General features: G+C 40.9%; 1 long non-coding RNA gene across 1 annotated transcript in view; it reads left to right on the top strand.

Moving 5' to 3' along the window:
* Positions 1–22,394, top strand: part of LOC142487185 (uncharacterized) — a 47,161-nt gene that overhangs the window by 18,001 nt on the left and 6,766 nt on the right. The window contains exons 2-3 of the long non-coding RNA XR_012799161.1: positions 15,329–15,510; positions 15,675–15,773. This is a non-coding gene — a long non-coding RNA (uncharacterized LOC142487185). The remainder of the gene's footprint in view (positions 1–15,328; positions 15,511–15,674; positions 15,774–22,394) is intronic.

Genomic DNA, 22,394 nt, shown 5'->3' with positions numbered 1-22,394 from the left:
GTCCATGACTAAAAACAGGCTTAGGTAGGCTAAGACACATTTTATCAAACGTTTGGCTTTGTGACTTATTGATTGTCATTGAAAAAGCCAGTGGTATGGCAATTTGTTTTAGTTTGAAACTGAATGGTAAATTTGTGTCTGATGGAACGAGTGGGATTCTTGGAATGAATATCATGCCTGAGTTTGCTGCACCGATCACTTTAGCTGAAATTATGTGTGTTTGTGTTCGAGTAACAGTGAGTCTTGTACTATTACATAGTCCTGTCAATGGCATTAGGTTTCTAAGGAGCATGATAACGCTCCTACTTCACGTTTCAGTTCATGAGGAGGCATTCCAGTTGGAGTAAGACTGTTTAAGAATTCTTCCAGGAATGCAAGTTGATCAGCAGCATCATCACTCACAATAGTATCCATGCTTTGCTGTAGCGATCAGTATGATGACAATATAATATACGTTTTATAAGTATCAACCCAATTTGTCAGTTTTTTTATACAACCGCATCACAATCTTATAATGATTACATAATGCTTTGCTTTATATTACAAAATATTAACCCTCTATTGCCAACGGCCATACCATGTGGATCCCACCGGTTCTCGTCAGATCACCAAAGTTAAGCAACATCGAGCATGGTTAGTACTTAAATGGGATGGAAAAAATATTTTTTTTCCTGCTCTGTGCACTTCAGTAACGAATCCCTGACAGCAAGGTGTTCCTAAACCAGGCTTAGTTAAGCTTGGAGGCATGTGAGTGGCATTACACAGGAGCTACCACCAGGGAGCCCTATGTTTGTTGCTGACATCCTTAGCTATATATACAGTATAAAATATAGACCATGCAAAATATAATTGATAAAACAACAACTTTTAAGACATAACATTTCTTAGCTGCTACTTTACATAAATAAATACTGGTGGAAGAGAAAGAGGATATTTTTCAATACAATGTTTACTTCCCTGTGCAATATCACATTGAATATTTTTGAATACATTACATTCTAGTGTAGTCACAAGCTGCAATTTTACTATAAATATTGCATCAGCTGTCTGACCACAATCTCTGTTAACCTCTATATATCACTAGAGAGGTAGAGAAGGAGAATAATAAGTCCTAAATGATTATGAAGTATTTGTCAGCTATTGTGAGAAAGTTCTGCAAGAAGACATGTTACTGTCAATCAGGGGAAATAATGCAGATTCTTGTTTTGTTTATCATAGTGGTATTTCATTTGATGCAAAGCTGCTTAGTAAATCTAAATCAATCTCCCATTGTGTAATTTTAGATGAATGTGTGAAGGTGCTTTGCATCAACTTTGCTCAGTCAACATCAGTGAGTGATTTAGGAAGTGATTAAGGTGTAATTAGAGGAGGAATGGTTAGGTGGTTTGTTGTTAAAGTGTAACTCGCACCAGTGCCTGATGTTTAGAATGTTAATGTTACATAAATTTGACTGAAAGAAGAATCCGTCACACTCAAATTGAAATTTCCTTCTGATTCTTTTTGTTACCGTAATTCTAATGTAATACTGCATACAAATAATTTGTATTTTCATTTCTGGGACCTATTTCCAGTTACCAGATGCCCAAAATGTCAGGATTTGCAATGTACAAACTTTTCACGTGTTTAAGCAAACATTCCAAATGTCACCCATTTGAACTCGGACAAAATTTTGTTTCAATACAAAAGTTTGCAACAATTTCGCTTAAGCACAAACAGGCACTGGGCATTGCATATTCAAATTATCTCGATTACTTTCACTTCCAATTATCTATCAAGTTAAAAACAAAGATTTAAAGAGGTCATGCGATTTCAGGACATTAATGAAGTGACATAGGGGCTTTTTAACAATATGGGCTGTTTTGCTACAATGTTTGGGGTCTACGAAGCTGAACCCCATTAATTTCAGCTCCAGGCACCCTCAGCTTCCCGAGATACACACCTCCTGTAGGTGCTGCCAGTATCTCTCTGCAGTTTAAATGTCCCGGTCACAGCTTCCAATTGGCCCACGTGACTGAGACATGTAAACTGTAGAGATATACACCTCCATAGGGAAGTGCCATACATCTCGGGAAGCAGAGGGTCACCGGAGTTGAAATGAATGACGTTCAGCTCCGGATCCTCCCTGCTTCAAACCTATTTAAAAAAACAAAACAGGGACATTTTAAGCTTTTATTACGGATCATCCTTTTTGGGACTGATCTGTGGAAATTCCTGGGTCAAAGGAACCGGACGATCCAAATTTCACCCATCTCTACCAAAACATGGTCACTACATAATGATCTGACACTGCAGGGGCCCTATGACATAGTGGCTATGTCATGCCCAAGTGGTGCTTATTTTGCAAGTTAGATCATGTCCTGCATTCCTATGGAGCGCAGGACGCAATATGCAGTGCAGGTAAATGGAAGAAGAGGATTCCACCTCTTCCATTTCCTTGTCAATGGCCAACGAGGTCCTGTGACCACTCTTAAAAGTGGTCACGTGACTCAGGGGGTATTAATAATAATGTCCATTGCCGGTTTAGGTAACATCATGTTATCAGCCCTGATGTAACAAAGCTTCGTGAATTTAGGCATAAACGGTTTATATTCTCCTTGAGAACAACCACCATAAGTAAATAAGTCCTCAACAATTCCCTTGACCACACCAATAATAAGTATCCATTACCATATTACACTTGCCAAAAATGAAAGCGTGTATCACAGACGCAAAAGAAGAATAAAGATCATAAGATACAGTAGAAAAATATCATAAAGATAGTCATTGGAAGCTATGTCAAGTCATTAACTAAATAATGTAATAGCTATTCATTATGAGAATGCTTCCATACAGAATGTAAGCAAAGTAATAACATCCAGATTTTAAAACTAACCTTTGTGCTGCTCAGCATTGGTTCAAAATGGCATTTCACTTGATGTATGTATGGTAAGACAATGAATTTGATAATAATTTCCTGGATGACTTAAAAATCTGGGGCATGGATTTTTTCCTGTTTCTGATATATAGGCGGCTTCTCATGATGTATAAACACAGGTGGTCCTCGCTATATAACGGTCCGTTATCCGTTGAACTGCTTATCTGACGCCGGATAATGCATTCCACTGAACACATTATCCGACGTTGGAATGGGTTATCCAACACACACCGCCGCACATTAACATGGGTTCCGCAATCCGATGCCGATTTGAGGAACGAATTCCGGTGGATAACCGAGGACCGCCTGTACCTAATTATATACTTTATGATGTATATTATCCTGTTCAGTATCCTTGTGATCATTTTTTAAGTGTGTGATATTTGTTTTTCAACCATATTACTATATTCCGTTGAAATAATTCTTTATGACCATGTTAAGTATTGGTGTGTGGTATTACTGACACTCGGCCAAAGCAAAGTTTTACTGGCACATTCGTTAACTTTATAATCTTTTATCCACAACCACTTCTCCTTTTAAGTGCTGGTCCTTAGAGGTGTCCTAGGATTACCAACACTCTCATATAAACAGTATTAATTGTACCAACGAACTGCAACTGCACGTAGGAATTGTGGTGCAAACTGTAAGCAAAGATGTTTTTTTTTTAAATCAAATTGAAGTGCAGATATCACACAATGTTTCAGGACTCAGCCTCTTCATCAGGTTTAATGAATTGCTGTTCATTTGTACAATTGTTCTGCTAATACTGAGTTGTGATTGAATTGGGAAGAGGAATCTTATTTTAATTAAAAGGATTTTTTAAACCTTAGTGTGGAGATGTTTACCGATATATAGATGTAGCCAACATTATTGCAACCCATGGTGTCTTGTGTAAGTCCTTCTGCAGCGGACAACAGTTTACAATAATGTTAGCTATATCTGTAGCTGACAAGAATGTTCCTCTTATCTCTGTGATGCCAACAGCAGTGCTGTCATTCTAAATGGTTACAAAGATACAAATGTGCCTCCCTGATGGGTGACACATGTATCCATGAGGCCTGTAGAGATAATGTGAATTGGTAACATTGACTTTTCCTATACTCAATGAATCTGTTGGATGAAACACAATATCATTTAATATGTTTGTGTTTGGCGATGATAAGCAGCACCGTTGTTAAATTACTGTTTTTATGGAACTGCAATATTATTAATTTAGTCAAGAAAGGGCTATTCAACATTTATTTTTCATTTTAAAAAATGACACAATTTTCGTTACTTTTTACGTAACTTCCGCTCAGGAACAGAGACTTGCAGTAGTATTCAATTTATAAAGTCACAAAGACGTAAGGACTCAGGATATGCAAACTAATTTATTTTATTCACATATGGAAGTTATGTAAAAAGTAAATATAAATGTAACAAGTACTGTAAATGTAAAACAAAGCTAATTTTTTTTTACAATGTCATGAAAAGCCTGACGAAGCAGTAAATGAGTGACCGATGTGTAGTCTTCCATTCCTGGCCAGTTGCGTGTAACTCATACAACTAAATAACCACAGACATCGTAACTTGGGTTCAAATGACCACAGCCTTTTATTAACCATAACAATTAACCATAAATATCCCTGGATCTGATCAGCATGTATCCCAAAACTTGTTAACCTCATCATGCTCACTACCATTTCTGACCCAGTAAGCACTCTTGGTTCAAAACCCCCAGGGTTCCTTTTAGGAGAACACCCTAAGGCCACCGAATCTGGCCAAGACCTAAGACTGCCTCCTTCAAAGCCAACATTCAACATTCAAATCAACATTTCTACAAATACCCACCTGATCAAAAACTGACCAGATTGCACCCCTACATTATTAACCATAATAATTATCCATATACTGAACTGTACAGCATGCCTGTACCTGGTAAGTAGAGAGACGCACAATTTTTTTGCGGATTTGGACGGTTCCTTTGCTCTGAGGATTTCCGTGAATCACTTCTGATAGAACAATCTACCATTTATATTTTTCAGAGACAAAGAACAATCTGTTTCTGGATGAATACTTAACAATCTGCAAATGGATTAAGAATCCGTTTGCGTATTGTTAAAGGAAAAAGCACAGAGAGATCTTTCTCATTTTAATAGATGTCACCTGTAGTAGATCCCTTCAAATATCCCTCCAAAGAAATTAGAGAGACATGCTGAAAACAGAGCACACCTGAGGTACCTGACTAGCATCTCTCCCAAAGCATATGCAGAGTATATTTAAATGAGTCCCATCCCACACTTCTTAAAATGATTTCCATACCAACTATATAGGCATCATACCCAACAGGACTAGAACCCACAACCACTTATTTTCTAGACCACAGCTCAAGCTGATGGATAGTATCATGGTCACATCCTACTTTTGAGCTACTCACTGCTCATCCATGTAGCATAATCAAGCTATTAGCGTATTTCACATGTATCTCAGGTGTGCTCCACAAAGAACATTAAACTGTTTACAAATACGTGGAAGTGGTCTGGTCTTAAAGGAAGCTAGGGTGAGGGAGCTACGACAGGTATGTGCACTAATTTTGGTGCTACATGAATGATATGCACAAAAATGGCTACGGCATAACACATAAGTACAATAAACAAATTACATTAATACCATAACACCTGCTTGCCCCTCACCACTTTCAAGACTGAGCAGGTGGGTGGGAACATTCTTAGAGGTGTGGATGAAGGGAAAGAGGTAGGCATGAGGCAAAATGCTTCTTAAATAACTTGACTACTCTCTCATCTCCTCTCTTAACCCTTGCACCTGCAGAGACCTTCTTGGATCAAAGGTCATGCCATCCCACCCTTAATGGGTATGTGTCACGGTAGACCAGGTCTTTTAACACATTTATATTTTTGGGATCATTCAATAGGCAAAACAAGGCAGTGAAATAAAATGTGGTTTAGTTGGATAAAATCTCGGAAATACAACAAAACACAAAATACAGAAATATACACACTTACTGGGGTCTGTGGTTTGAGATCTAGCCTTTCCCAGGTGCATTGCGCACACTTGCAAAGGCTTACCCTGATTGGAACCTTGTTCCGGACGCTGTGGACCAAGATTCAGCAGAAAATCCTAACAGGGACCTAGTCCCGATAGTCCTGGAACTGTTTTTTAGCAGGAACTCCTGACCGCGACTGCTATGTTCTAAAATGAGAACTTGGTCCTTGCGTCTTACTTAGTCTCTGCAGGGAATCCAAGAAGAACGAAGCGGTGCAACTCCCATGCAGTAAGGACTCAGACTAGGACAGTGTCACTCAAGTGTAAGCTTTATTGACACCCGACAGCCACCAGAACCACTCTGACGCGTTTCGCACGGTACACCGTGTTTTGTCAAAGAGAAATCTTCTTGGATTCTTTGCTACTCATCTAGCACGAGCAACCCGGAGCAGCCAGCGTCTCATTATCCAAACAGTGAGTACTTTATTTACTCGGTCCCACACCCCATACAAGACTTTCCTCACACCAGAGGCTATTGGGGGGAGTGTAACACTGTTATTCTATGGCTATGTGGATACTCTATATGTGATGCTGATGGCTGTTTAAAAAGCAGTTCAGGATTTTGCTACTGATACATTTTCATACTTGGCCTGCATTGAGAAGCGCCACAAGGGGGTGTGAGACTCCCAGCCTTTCTCAGTCTCTGCAGGGCAGACCTTCCTTGCTTCAAAACGAAGCCGGTTGCTCTTCTATTTGGAACAGAGCAACATTTAAAAGCCTGCACTAGCTTCATCGACTCAAGCCACAAAAACGTCTGGTTCTCTGACTCGGCCATCTCCTTACATACACTCGACTAAGCTATATTTAGCCTTGAGGTGGGACTAGCGACCAATCAGAGCGTGGGAATTCCCACCAGCCAATAGAAACATTTTAATGTATGAATGAATTTATGTGTTTTTAACTAATATTTGAATTAATAAAACTTTATTATTTTCTGGTCTTCTCGGGTACTATGGGTCTAAAGACCCACACAGTAATTATCTGTTGGATCAATGTTATCTGTCTACCTTAACCCAGCATTGAGTGCTATATATAGAGGAAACCTTTTTTGATCCTCTTTGGATCAACCCTGTCATTACACAAGAAATTTCACAATTCTAGGGCCAAGGGAACAGAAAAACAGAAAAAAGCAGGGGTCACTTAATTTTCCACATGTATATCCCCGGTCCCTGGCTTATGGTGCATATGTGGCTACCAGGGACCCCACGGTTTCAGAGGTAATCAGAGGGCTTAACCTTAATAATGTAGCCTGGTTACCCCTACCATAACAGTATGCTTTTATTGCTTAAGTGACATAGTTTAAAAAGTTAAAGGCCAGTTACAGGCCAAAACGTTGTGTTTCTTTTTGGCACAATACATTTTGCATGAAGAAAACCCATAGTGGTCTTATTCATCTACCTTACTTTGGATTTACTCTGGATTATTAGCAGGCTTTCCGTGGAACCAGAAGCATCAGTATTATTAGTGTCATAGATTTTTCCGTTTTGGTGTGCAGTAATTGCTCTATTTTTTCAATTGCTTTAATCACTTGCCATGGCACACATTAAGTACTGTATGGCAACATCTACATCTCTGGTTACCTGCTAATTACAGATGAAACCATGTGAGTGAGTGAGTGATAGAGAGGAGTGAGTATAAGAGAAGTTAGTTGAGTAAGGTGAGATAAAGAAAAGTGTGTGAAAGAGAAAGGAGAGGAGAGCAAGAGGGGGCAGAACAAAGAAAAAGAGGGGTGAGAGAGAGTGGGAGAGCGTAAGGTGAGTGAGACAGAGAAGAAGTGTCTGAAGGTAAGAGTGAGTGAGAAAGGGGAGAATGAGTGAAAGAGAGAGAGTGGGGGGATACGTGAGAGAGTGGGGGAGAAACAGAGGTGGGAGTTAAAAATGGCAGATAGTGAGAGAGGAAGTAGTTACAGAGAGGAGGATGAGAGTTTGAGAAGGGGGTGGGAGTGAAAGAGAGGAGGAGAGTGAAGGAGAGAGGGGAAGAGCAGAGAGGGAGGGGGAAGTGTGTGAGACAAGGTTGGGAGTGAGATGGATATAATATGCTGATATTGAACACACCATGCTATATAATTATGCTGATTATCTATAAGCTGGTAATACTAAAACACGTAATGCTGTATAATGAGGTTAAGTATGTATATGGTTATAATTAACACACCACAATTTCTGCAGCGCTATGTCCCTCCAGCAGCGCACCATGCTATGCGAGGCACCAAAGCTTTACTATTAGGAAAACGTTTGTAAAAAATTGGAATATCAGCCCCGCTAGCAGGTTTCAGATATCACTAAAAAAATGCATTAATAACCTAGATTTAACCTTTCAAACATGATGCAGCCATAAGTATATTATGGGGTGCCGGTAGGTGTTTCGCTCAGGGTTCAGATTATGGCTGCTTTTCAAAGCTCCCACATCCTGTGGGCCAATAGGAAGCTGTGACGCTATCCAGTGTGGTTTCCTATTGGTCTATGTGAAGCAGAGCTTTTAAAAAAGCAGAGAGATACTGGCACCTCAATAAATCCGGTGTAAAAAAAAATATATATATATTTTTTTTAAAGCACTTGAATTGCTTGTTTAAGTTATCTGTACTTTTTGAAATAAAGACTCAGTGTGATCTTCTTTTCCAAAATATGCAGGAACAAGTATAGCATTGCACATTTCAATTAAAGAGTGTTTAGTAATATATCATGTTGATGCCTTTGGTCTTTAACGGGAGACAGGACACTTTGCAGACAGACAACATCATTACGTTTTATTAATATAATATATATTTTTTATGCTGTCAGAAAAGCTGTATTCTTGGGTTTGCCTTGGCAATGAGGCTAATGGTTTGCATTGTAATAATTAAGTATGAAGGGCATCCAACTGCGAGAGTTATTGTACATTTCCAAGTTCTTGGTTTGGTTATATATGTAGCTCAGATGCAAGTCTGTCACTTGACTAGCATCGCTAGAGGAATGAGACAAAGTGTACACATAATGCTCCCGATCTGGCACTCTGTGAAATTTTACTTTGGCTGCGCTTCTGACATCTATAATGCAACAATTCATTCAACTGCAAATCCAGTATTATGTGAAGCCAAGAAACAGAATGAAATTGAGTAAGGTGTGTAGTAATGATGTTTTCCCAAGTGTCACCCTGAGAGTCACTCTCTGTTTTTCTAATCACTGGATTTCTGGCAGCACAAAATTACGTCTACAGAGGAACAGAAATAAACCTAGAAAGCTGAGCTGTAAATGAGCATGTATGTTTAATATGCTGCAGATGTGCACACAGTATGTATATTGCACAACACGGGACACTTCAGGGTAGCTGGCGGTCTACATTGCATTTTATTTCGCCGCAACATTTAATATTTTTTTGTATATTTGTATATGTTGCTTAGTAGAAAAAATAGACAATTTGTGAGTGATCAAGGCAGATCAAGGGCCATATTTACTAAGTGGTGCTAAGCTATAAGGCCCAATTTAAGTGGATAGGAGATAAGGTTTGTTTACGGTTTACCCAAGCTTAGTTAATATGGCTCCACATTTTTTTTTAAAACAGAGGGTGATATAAATTGTAAATAATATTAACTCAAGATGCAAGGTGGACACTAGCTACGGGGGTAACCCCATTCATTACAAGATGCAAAGTGGCCAACAAATTGAAGCATAATGTCATAAGAAGATCAAACTAGAATCAAAATCTTGAACAGATTCTATCCTGTCAAGTTCTTCTATACCGGGAACATTCAGATAAAAAATATGCATGGAATATTAAAAGGGTCATAGAAAAACTAAAGAAAAAAACTATTGTAGAAGTAGAAAGGATTGTACCTTTACAATTATGATTTTCTCTGTGACTAGAAACATTGGTTAATATATATATATATATATATATATATATATATATATATATATATATATATATATATATATATATATATATATATATATATACACACCACATATGTCCTAATAGTACATACAGAAAATCAGGCAGGTGTTTAGGGGAATGATCAACTCTGTAAAAACATTAATATATATATATATATATATATATATATATATATATATATAAATATATATATATATAAATATATATACACAGCTAAACCCCGTTATAGCGCGACCCATTATAACGCGAATCCGCTTATAACGGTATTCACGTGGCTCCCGTTTTTGTTTAAAAAAAAAAAATTTACAAAGTTTTTTTTTTACATTTTTTTTTGCACACTGCCACACTGCCACACTGCCACACTGCCACACTGTCACACTGCACACACTCTCACTGCACACACTCACACTGCACACTGCACACACTCTCACTGCACAACACTCTCACTGCACACACTCTCACTGCACACTCCACACACTCCCAGCACACACTCTCACTGCACACACTCTCACTGCACACACTCTCACTGCACACTCCACACACTCCCAGCACACACTCTCACTGCACACACTCTCACTGCACACACTCTCACTGCACACACTCTCACTGCACACACTCTCACTGCACACACTCTCACTGCACACACTGTCACTGCACACACTGTCACTGCACACACTCTCACTGCACACACTGCTCAACCCCGTTATAGCGCGACCCATTATAACGCGAATCCGCTTATAACGCGGTTTTCACGTGGATCCCATTTTTGTTTAAAAAAAAATTACAAATTTTTATTTTTTATTTTTTTTACATTTTTTTTGCACACTGCACACTGCACACTGCACACTGCACACTGCACACTGCACACTGCACACTGCCACACTGCACACACTCTCACTGCACACTGCACACACTCCCAGCACACACTCTCACTGCACACACTCTCACTGCACACACTCACTGCACACTGCACACACTCCCAGCACACACTCTCACTGCACACACTTTCACTGCACACACTCCCAGCACACTGCTCACAGCACACACTCTCACTGCACACACTCTCACTGCACACACTCTCACTGCACACACTCCCAGCACACACTCTCACTGCACACACTCTCACTGCACACACTGTCACTGCACACACTCTCACTGCACACACTGCTCAACCCCGTTATAGCGCGACCCATTATAACGCGAATCCACTTATAACGCGGTTTTCACGTGGCTCCCATTTTTGTTTAAAAAAAAAATTACAAAAATTTTTATTTTAATTTTTTTTGACATATTTTTTGCACACTGCACACTGCACACTGCCACACTGCACACACTCTCACTGCACACTGCACACACTCTCACTGCACACACTCTCACTGCACACTGCACACACTCCCAGCACACACTCTCACTGCACACACTCACTGCACACTGCACACACTCCCAGCACACTGCTCACAGCACACACTCTCACTGCACACACTCTCACTGCACACTGCACACACTCTCACTGCACACTCTCACTGCACACTCTCACAGCACACTGTTTTGGGCCTGCCGCTGCGACGCTGGGCTCAGGGGGAGCCCCCCCCCCCTCTCCCTGCCTGTATCTCTGTTGCTGTGGGGGAGGATTGAAGGGAGCTGGTCCCTGGCCGAGGAACTCCGAAAAAACTGACATCCCAGCAAAGGCTGCGTGAGCTCTCCTCCCCCTCGCAGCTTCTCTGCACAGATCAACTGTTGCAGAAGCTGGGTAAGTGCTGCTGTGGGGTGCGTGTGTGTGGGGGGGGGGGGTGCTGTGGTTTGGGAGGGTGGTGCTGCTGTGGTTTGGTGCGACGCTGGGCTCAGGGAGCCCCCCTCTCCCTGCCTGTATCTCTGCTGCTGTGGGGGAGAATTGAAGGGAGCTGATCCCTGGCCAGGAGCTCAAAAACAGCTGACATCCCATGAGCTCTCCTCCCCCTCACAGCTTCTCTGCACAGATCAACTGCTGCAGATGCTGGGTAAGGGTAAGTGCTGCTGGGAGTGGGGGGGGGGTGTCCGGGGGCCTGCCATTGCGATGCTGGGCTCTGGGAGAGTTATCTCAGCTCTCCCCCTTCGGCAGAGCGAAGTCCCAGATCACGGTGGCCATTTTTTTTTGCGGCGGCCATTTTTTTTTCGCGACCCCGTTACTAATGCGGTGGTCTCGGGTGGACCCAGAGGACCGCGCTATAACAGGGTTTAGCTGTATATATATATATATATATATATATATATATATATATATTAAGGTTGAAACATGTCTGTGAATGGTTTCTCTGGCTTTGCATCTGATTCCCATGCTGTGCTTTAAAGCGACAATTTAGGATTTTTTCTTTCAGAGGCAAAGAACAATCCGTTCATGGACAAATTTTGAGTGGAAGAGAGAGAATCCATTTGCAGATTGTTAAAAAAAGGAACATACTGTACACACACAGTAAGACCTGTCTAATTCTGTTAGGAGTTGCCATTACTATATACAGTATATATTCCCTCAAATAATTAGAGAGACATGCCTGTTCTGGAAAAGGAGCACACCTAAGGTACCTGACTGGGAGATATGCTGATGGCTATGCAAAGTATATTTAATTGAGTCCCAATCCACACTTCCTACTATGATTTCCATACCAAATATATAGAGTTGATAATAAGCCTAAGGCATCAATCTAATATTTGGAATGGTGACAGACCGAAAGGACTAGAACCCACAACCACTGCTTTTCTAGGTGTAGCCCCTGGTAGTATAGGGCATCTGTGGCTGAATCTGATGTTCCTCCAACCCACAGATTGAAGTGAGCATGCTCATCCTGCCATGGGAGAGTCTGACAGCTCTACTGCTTCCTCTCTTCCAGAACAGGAACAGGACTGCTCTAAATGTGGCATTCCCCTAATTAGGACAGAAGGGGTGGGCTCATGGTCTATACCTATTCCTGATAGGCTTACACAGGCCATGAGTCCCCACTTTACTCTTGTCCATCATAGAGGAACATGGGTGGGGGCACAAACCCATGGAATGAACCCCGTACAGCCTGCAGCTAGCAGGATTTACATAACAGGGTGGGGAAAGACAGGTATTATATGCATACCCTATTACACTCTCCCCTGGGTGAAATTCCCAACACCCTCACTTGGGTCCAAATTTGTTGCACCATCCATCAGTCAAGAATCTGCAAAATAGCTGGTCTAGACTGACTGTCACAGCTGTGCTTCACCTTGTTTTTAATTGTGTGTGTCAGAAAATATGTTTTGTCTAATCTCTATTAGAAAATGAAGAGAGAGAAAAGACAATCCTTTAGATGAAGGGTACTCCTAAATACTCCAAGTGGGTAAAATATCCCATAGATGTATAATTACCCAGACAAAGTAACTTTTAATAAGTATACATTTAAAAAGATTGAGAAATGACCTCCAAAGAGCAGAAAAATAGAGGATACATTAATGTAATACAATGCTGATGTATTAACCTAACTGAGTTAAAAAGTTATACATTTATTAAAAGACAGAATTAAGTGAATAATAAAAGAAAACATCATTTAAAAAAAGGACATGATCTGAGTGTGATCACAATATGTACTGGTCCTAGTAGTGAGACATACTACTTAGTGGTAATTTAAGCAAAATTATAAGCAATTAACATAGCCTGTATATTTACATTTGCAGAACAAAAGATTCCTGATTTAGAGCTTGTTTTATGATGCAGATTGAAAAATCAAAATGCATTAAATCCCACGTTGGTTTCTTCAGAGGAGCAGTCCCCTAGAAATAGACCCTATCTACAAAAAATACCCTATCCACTTAAATAGATAGGTACGTAGAAGGGATTTAATGCCCCTGTACAATCTATATAAATGAAATTGCACACATCTGGTCTAATAAGATGAAAATGTATAACATCCACATTGTACCAGATACACAGGACAGTCCTGTTCATCCGGATCAACCTTGTAACTTCGTGGAAGGCATCCGAGATATATGGAATAAAGCACAAAGATATTACTTAGTGTATATTGCTGTAGATATAGGACAAACTAACACATAACACTTGCCAGTGTATCTGGATATTTGTTGGACTTTATTTCCCAAGGCGCCGGTCTGTATTTATGTTTTCTTTGCATGTTTCCTGACTTAGTTCAGTCAGCGTTATCAGGCTGCCTACCTCACACATGCATGTGAGCTTCTTTGTACTTTTATTTTAGATTCATTTTATTTTTATCACATTGAGTATACACATATATTTTATGCATTATATTTAAGCGCTTTTTCCAGCACTTTTTCTTTTTTCTGATCCAGATTGTACCAATAATATTCATCTACAAATAATAATAGTGCTTGCTTGTCAAACCACTGTTATAATCCCAAGAGCAGCAGAGCTGGCACTAATTTTCTTCTAAGGCTGCGGCCAAGGTGGCGCTGAGCGTGCAGGTGTTCTTGCGCGGCGGCTAAGCGCCACGCATGCTCAGGCCCTTGCTCACGCTGGACACACATATTGCCACAATGTGTTTTCGTGGCCAGCGTGAGCACGCCCACTCAGCGGCACCCTGGCCGCAGCCTAAGGCTGAGTCCCTGCTGGCGCCGACCTCGCTATGCGCTTGGCGTGCTTACCTCTATACAAGTTAATGATCACGCCCACGCTCCTGCTGTGCGCGCGGGCATACACGCTCTCCCAAGCTTGTTGCTTGGGGAGACAAGGGAAAGAGTCTTTCGAGCGCAGAGCAGGGTCACATGACCCTGCTCTGACCAATGGGGATAGAGAGGCAGTATAGTCTGAGCAGAGAGTGGAAGCAGGGGGGCTGAGCAGAGAGAGGTGGAAGCACAGGCTCCGGAGCTACAAAGTGTTTATTGCCGAGACTCTGTCCTGGGTCACTAGGCATTGTAAGACATACACACACACCAGCCAATTACATGCCTCCTCCCTTCATAGCCACGTTGGTGATGTCACCACTCTCAAGCATGAGCGCGGTCAGCGCCAGCGGGGACTCAGCCTAACCCAGGTTGCTCATGTTCTGTTAATCTTTTATTTAGTGTCACCTGGCTTCAGTAACTCATTGCCCTCAGTACATATTACAGTGTACAATTAGAAACAAAAAGATATCCCTTTAAGGTATGCTGTTAGTAAACTGCAACCTCTCAGCTGGTTTTCTCACACTACTAGAGCTGTTGTTCTGAATAATAGAGATTGTTGTGTTAAAGGTCAGATCCTGTTGGGTCTGACACTATACACCATTCTTAAGGTGCCTTTGACTTGTCAACCCAATAACACTTTGTGTGCTGTGGGACGCAAGTGGAATCACTTCCTGTAGTTTGTAGAGTTTTATTTATTGTGAATTGTATATTGTAATAGTATTTCAATTCAGAATGTGTCTGACACTCCGACAAATGGCACAGTGAATATGTTTGTCCCTGTTCTGTTATACTGTAGCTGTTTTTGTTCATATCCTTGAATGCATATACCTGTAGTAGCTCCCTCCCCATGTCTTCCTTTAAAAGCAGACCACTTCCACATCGCGTGACGTCACGTAGGGTTCCTGTTGCCAATGGCAACGCAGCATCATTTGATGTCGCACAGCCATTTTTGTCTGGACCAGCAGGTGAAAGAGTACAATTTGCGGTGGAAAAGATGGAGATCGCCACACAACGCCGCCAGACCCCTCAGCCGGACCCCGCTGCAGGTACTGTATGCACTCAACAGCGACCAAAAATGCCTCGCCATAGGCGAGCGGCCGAGTGCATTTATCGAGCCCTGGTTATGACTATCGTCATGATCAAAGTTTTAACAGAGCGTTGAGGTTCTACCCCAGAGTCTTAATCCATATTTTTCATTTGTGTAGAGCAGTGTTTCTCAACCGAGGTTCCGCAGCACCCTGGGCTGCTGTGGGAGGATCAAATGGGTGCTACAGGATTTCTCCGTTCTCCCAGAGCAGTGAGAAAGCAGGTCAGTGCGAGAAGCCTGACCAGTTTCCCCCATTCTGATTACCTCCATTATCCAGAAGCAGCCAATCAGGGGGAAATGTCAGGAGCATTTGTATTCGGGGTGGGGTCATGTTCTGGGACATAACACCTGAGTCGCCCAAAAGGTGACAGCTTTTGGCGGCAGCCAAAGTGCGTCACCATTTGCTGCCGTTTGCTGCTGTTACAGCTGCTTGATTATTGGATTGGGTGAAGTATTCCAGATGCATATTGAAGCATTTCCATCTTCACATATCACCCTGCTCTCACAGCTCTACCCCCGCATAATCCCACTTAATTCTTCCCAAATGCAAACTCCTTCAATTAACAAGCAGCTATCAGAAACACACCCTGCCATCCCCCAGTACCTGATGTTTCCACTTCCACTTCCTTATAGACTGTAAGCTCCATGGGTCAGAGCCCTCCTTAAATACTGTAACAATGTATGTAAATGTTTATTACTTATTGTTTTTTCGTCCTCCAACCCTATTGTACTGCGCTACAGAATATGTTATGAATAAATGATAATAACAATAATAATGCACACAAGGAGGAAACAGCATGGACAGGAGATAGGGGAGGATTGGTGTCTGTGTGTCCTGTGGTGTGTGTGTATGTGTTTGTCTGTCCTGTGTTTTATGATAGCTCTGCCTATTAGACCTCACTGTCTCTGTCTTTTTTCTGCCCTGTACCAGCTAGGGATGGTAGAGCTGAGTAAATACTGGATCAGGTACAGTATTAGGCATTATTACTCCCATTATTGAATGTTACAGCCAATATCGCACAATTTACGGCTGTAACGCAATATCATACGATAACAGGAGTAATAACTTGTGCTATATCTGTCTGATATTGACACAGGTAGCATTTTACCTCAGCTCTGCCTATTTAAGAGGAAATTGTAAATAGCACTTTCTCGTGGATCCTGCAAAACCTTTGATTTTCCTATCATGCACAAAAATGTGAAGGCCAAGGAGATACTTGACCAAGTATGACATTCTCACAGGTGGCCTTTTCTAAAAGTTACAGTATGCCAGTTATCTATCGTTGCCTATAACATTGTCATACCCTGGCCAAGCTAGGAGGGGGAGAGCCAGGATATTCTAGGCCTGTTACAGTACCTGTATCACCTTCTTACAGCTAGCATTTTCTCACAACTGTGCCTATTAGACATTGTTGCTTGTGATATTTTCCTACCGTCAACCAGACAAGAAAAGATGGGATCAAAAGATGCTGGACTGGGTATGACATTCTCCCAGGTAGCAATTTCTCCCAGCATTGCCTGTTCTAAATTGCTGTCACTAGGTACGACATTTTCACAGGTAGCATTTATCACAGCTTAGTTTGTGAAGCATTTCTACCGACAGGTAAATGTAGTCATTTTTCACACTACATAAGCTATGCAATTCCATGCGGTATGCAAATGTATGAAAATGAGGCAGACTCACAAAATGATATATTCATGGGCTATTTATTAAGATGTGGGTTTGCCGACTACCCACAAAAACATAGAAAAGAAGAAAGAGTGAGGGAGGGAGAGAATTATGAAAATGTTGTGCAAAAATAGATTTGTACATGTTTGTGTTAGTTCTACAATAGGGTAATAGCATGTAAGAACTGTGATCATATTATCTACTTTGTGTTCAATCATCTTCACTTTGGAGTATTGTGTGCAGTGTGGGAAATGCATGCAGAGCAATTCAGTACTTGCTTCACTGGCATTACTGTGTCATATAGAGCAGTGGTGCACAAATTGGGGGGCACGCTCCCTTGGGGGTCGCAAGATTATTTATGGGGGGCGCAGGCGGAATGCATCAAAACTTGGTGTGTGCTGGCCAGCAGACACTGTGCATGGACGGGCGGGTGAAAAAGCTGTGCACAGGCGGGCTGGCCATGAAGCTGTGCGCGGGTGGCCAAAAAGCTGTGCGCGGGTGGCCAAAAAGCTGTGCGCGGGTGGCCAAAAAGCTGTGCGCGGGTGGCCAAAAAGATGTGCGTGGGCGGGCAGCCGAAGGAGAGGTGCGCAGGCGGGTGACCAAGCAAATTGGGTGCGGGTGGCCGAACAGGATAGTGTAGGAGGCGGCCACGTGATGGTGTGTGTGCACGCGTGGGGGCTGCGTTTGTACAGGGGAGGAGCAAGCCCCTGCACTGTGATGTCAAACACCCCTCCTTCCGGTGTCTGCCCTGCAATAGCGCTGTGTTCCTGCTCTCCTCCGTTGGTAACCTGCTTCGCTGCGATCCTCTGCAAGTGAAAGGGTAGGCTGCCACTATATCAATCTTACTATGAATGTACAGAAATAATTTTAAAAAAAAAGTGAAAACACAACATTGAAAACTTTAAAAAAAATAATACATAATACTGGTAGGTAGGAGTGTGGATGACACTGGGGACATCAAGCCAAAGAGCAGGGGGAATAAAAATGGGAGAAGGATAAAAGGGAGAGGAAGGGAAAAAAAGGGGGGGTAGAGAGGGAAGGGAGGTAGCAAAATGGTGGATAAATGCCCCCCCCCCCACCCCCAAAAGGATTGCCTTTGTGCACGTCCGCTCTCCCCAGCTTGGTGCTTGGGGAGACAAACAAAATTGACTTTGAAGCACGCTCAGCAGCTGTCAATGCACACAGAACACAGCCACAAACACACACAGCCACACACACACAAACACACACATTACACACAGAAATAGCCCCGATCCATGCTCCCCAGCTCGTGCTTGCAAAATCATGCAGGACACCCTGCGCTCATGCTTGGAGAGTTGGTGATGTCACCGCTCTCAAGCAAGAGCACTCTTAGCGGCAGCGAGGACAAAACCTAATTTTGCAAGCGCGAGCTGTTGAAATATGTAAATATTTAGACGTATTTGTATTTACTTTGTGTACCGTTTAATAAAGGAATTTTTCATGTGATTTTGATTACATTAGGCAGGGCGGCCCGAGAAATTTCATGGATGAAAAGCGGGGCTCGGTATAAAAAGATTGCTCACCCCTGATAATAGACCATGTAATTTATATGTATGTGATGTTGTCACGTGTAAAGATAATGGCTGATTTCAGAGGAAACATATCCACTCCTAATTTATTGGCATAAATATAAATAAGGGAACAGACAATTGGTACTTTCTTGACAAAGCAATGGTCATGAAAAATTCTATATCGGCCATTATGGCAGCTTCACAACACTTCTACAGTATGTAAAGTACATACTGTATGTATCAAAATTACATTTTTGTCCTACAGTACGTGATGCAGTTTTAATACAGTGTGTATTATGTTAGTCACTGTATCTTTTACAATATATCCATTTGTGAAAAATTTAATTAGACAGCTGTTTATATAAGGTGTCCAATTTCCGTTCCTTTGACTGGAAATTAGAAGCAGCATACTAATAGAGGAGATGACTACTTGAACTTCAATTACTGAAACACTTCATAGATAAGGAAAAAAATCTAAAATGAAATGCTGCTGTAAGATGCATTGCCCTGAGGAAACTGGAGGATGTTATATGAGTGCATGTACATGTGCTACATTTCCTATGAATTATTATAGGTAAAAACAAATCATAATGTTGGCAATCATTTTCATGTTATTGGGAATCTCTCATTTTGCCCATGTGCATCAGCTTGAGATGTACGAATGGTTTGCGAAATGTTTACGTTGTTTTCACACACCATAACACACCGACGGTCTTCACATTTTTTGCCGGTAAAATTGACTCATTTTGAAGAAATGGCGACATTCACAAAACATTTTCCCTCTTTCTGTCTCTCAACAATCCAGATGAATGGTTGTTAAATGTTGCTGATTTCACTCCTTTTTCACGGGGTGTAAAAATCCAATAATCGCCTGTTTCGCGAGCTTGTTATGAAAATGTTGCAAATCTCTACCTTAGGGAAAATGCTGCACACCACATAAAAATAATATAAGGATACAACTACCGGTGCTCCTGGTTCAGGATTCTCTGTGATGATCCAGCTTACAATGGAAGGTATAAAGAACAGGGCTCCACGGAATTTTCAAAAACTAATTTATTGCCAACAAAATGACTGACGTTTTCGGCCACACTTGGCCTTTCTCAAAGCAGAATGCCATTCTGCTTTGAGAAAGGCCATGTGTGGCCGAAACAGCAGTCATTTTGTTGGCAATTAATTTGTTTTTGAAAATTCCGTGGAACAAATCTCTACCTCACATTTGGGAAATGTTCATAGTAGGAGAAAGGGAAGTGGGAAGTGTCAAAACATTGTTCTTGGTCTGCGGTGGTGCAAACATTCCCGGATAGCAATCAGCATAATTATGAGAAACTTGATTAAGAGACTTCTTTCATTTAACTAATTCACAATTACAAAAAAAAGGTGTGCACCAGGACACATTATTTGCTTGGTTATTTAGATCTCCAAGTCTTAATAGAGTTTCAGTTATCCAGTACACATTTCTTTTCTTTTTTAGACAATCTGGAGGTTCACTATTCCTTTTTCTTTTCAACATTATTGCCTCTGTTATCCCTTTAATGCACCAATAGCAACAGCCCTGCCGTTAGCTAGACTGCAGATATCTTGAAAGATACTGTACTTACATTTCCATGTAATTTAAGGAGTTTGCAACTATGGAGTATTTTTATGGTGCCACATGGAAGAATGGACTTTAGATGACATTTTGGTGTTGCTGTGGTGTCTAACATTGTATTTCTTAAACAAATCAAAATATCCAAAGCAAGACTAAATTAAAGAAACAGAATCAGAATGTACAGTGCAACACACAATGGTACTTTAAAAAATAGTTTGCAGAAGCATACAGTATGGTCCATCACAAGTGTACCTAAAATTGATAACGACAGTATACTGATTATTAATGCCTTCAATAAACAAGTGACAATCAAATGATTACCATAGTTCGTTTATTTGGCACAGTAGGCATGTTTAAGTAATGGTGATCACTTTAACTCATCTATAATTCATATGTTCTCTAATCCTCCCAAATAAGCATGTTTATACCGTATTATATACATGATACTACAGTGTTTTAAGCTATTCGTTCTGGCATCACAAGCCATAATTACGATGAGAGTTTGTGGGAAACACTCAACTCAAGCAATAATGTAGCTGCAAGCAGAATAAAAAGGGAGTTGTGCAGAACAAACAGTAATCAAAGTCTAAAGAAACATTTGTGCTGTCTTTTAATTGTATGCCTTCAGCACTGTGCATGAATAGTGTCTCTTGGATAGCAATCAAAGATTATTGACATAATTATGACTATCAAACACAAAGGGATTGCAATATTTAAATGTTGGACAAGTAGGTATTGATCATTAACAAAAAAATGGAAAACCCAGTAAATACATACTTTGGAATAGATTTGCCAGTACCCAATGTTTGTCCATATACATGGTAAAGCAATGATCCGCTGGACCCGGTAGCACTAGGCTAAATCACACTACTGTTTAATATAAAGTATTCTACAGTATAATATCATTGCAATGTGAAAAATCATCCTCAAGGGATGTCAAGGGTAGACTGTTGAAGGGCTTTCTGACATGAGATCTCAATAATAAAGCACTAAGAGATATTACTAAGGCTGTATCTGTTCAACTTTGTTTCCAACCCTCCCTTTCTGCAAGGTTACATTTTTCTCTATAAACGCACTATGCTGGAAAACAAAAGCATACAAGCAACTCAAGAAGAGGACAACAATACAAACCGGAAAAAGACAAATCCTATGAAAAAGAGAGTCCTTGGAAAAGCGACCTAAGATTTATTTCAAGGACCTTCATCTCAAGGCTGAAATGAACTCATCGCAAGGACCTGCTGTGCTGCTCGGAAATGTGACCAGACATGTAAACAGATAATCTAATAAAAAATACCTAGAGAACAATATACTATCAATTTAAAGTGATGGGTCTCTTATAGGTGTCTTATACTCCAATAATAAAAGACCCAGCAAGTAATACCATTGCTGTATTAACAGGCAGGATAATAAAGTCTCATAAAACTACAACAAATGACTGAATAAAATATGATACTTTTATTAGCTATGTTTCAATATGAAAGCATCACTCAGGTCCCACTGATCAAAATCCTGGAAATATTGATTTAATTTTTATTCTGGCTTACCTGCAAATACAAAAAAAATGGTGCTTACAGCACCGGTGACATGTTAATCCAGGTAATGAGTGATGACATTCCTCTTATAAACAGGGTTTAAATCTGTTCTCATTAAAAAAAAAAAATCAAACAAATCTTCCACGCATGATAAAGGTCTCCTTAACTGCAGACATTGCTTTGCAACATCTCAACATTTCTCTCCAGCAGCAATGCTGGTTTTGCTTCCTGCTCAGAGTCTCAGAAACATACAGTGATGACAATCCTATTCCACAGCCAGCAATACTGACTAAAAGCTCCACCTACAGGGAAACAAGATGTAATACTGTCCCTGGGGAACAGGCACAGCAATTGCAGGTTTTTTTTTGGTATCATGGTAATTTCAGTTTTTTTACCAGACATTGCTTTTGCTTCACGGCACTTGCTTCACCTTTCCATTAGCAAAGAATGTGACAATGTCCAAAACTGCACTCCATTTCTAATATATTCAGTGCAGATTAATTGCCAGGCAAACATTCAATT

Source organism: Ascaphus truei, chromosome 2 (genome assembly GCF_040206685.1).
Source record: "Ascaphus truei isolate aAscTru1 chromosome 2, aAscTru1.hap1, whole genome shotgun sequence".
Lineage (NCBI taxonomy): Eukaryota > Metazoa > Chordata > Amphibia > Anura > Ascaphidae > Ascaphus > Ascaphus truei.
This window is presented reverse-complemented; position numbering and strand designations above follow the sequence as displayed.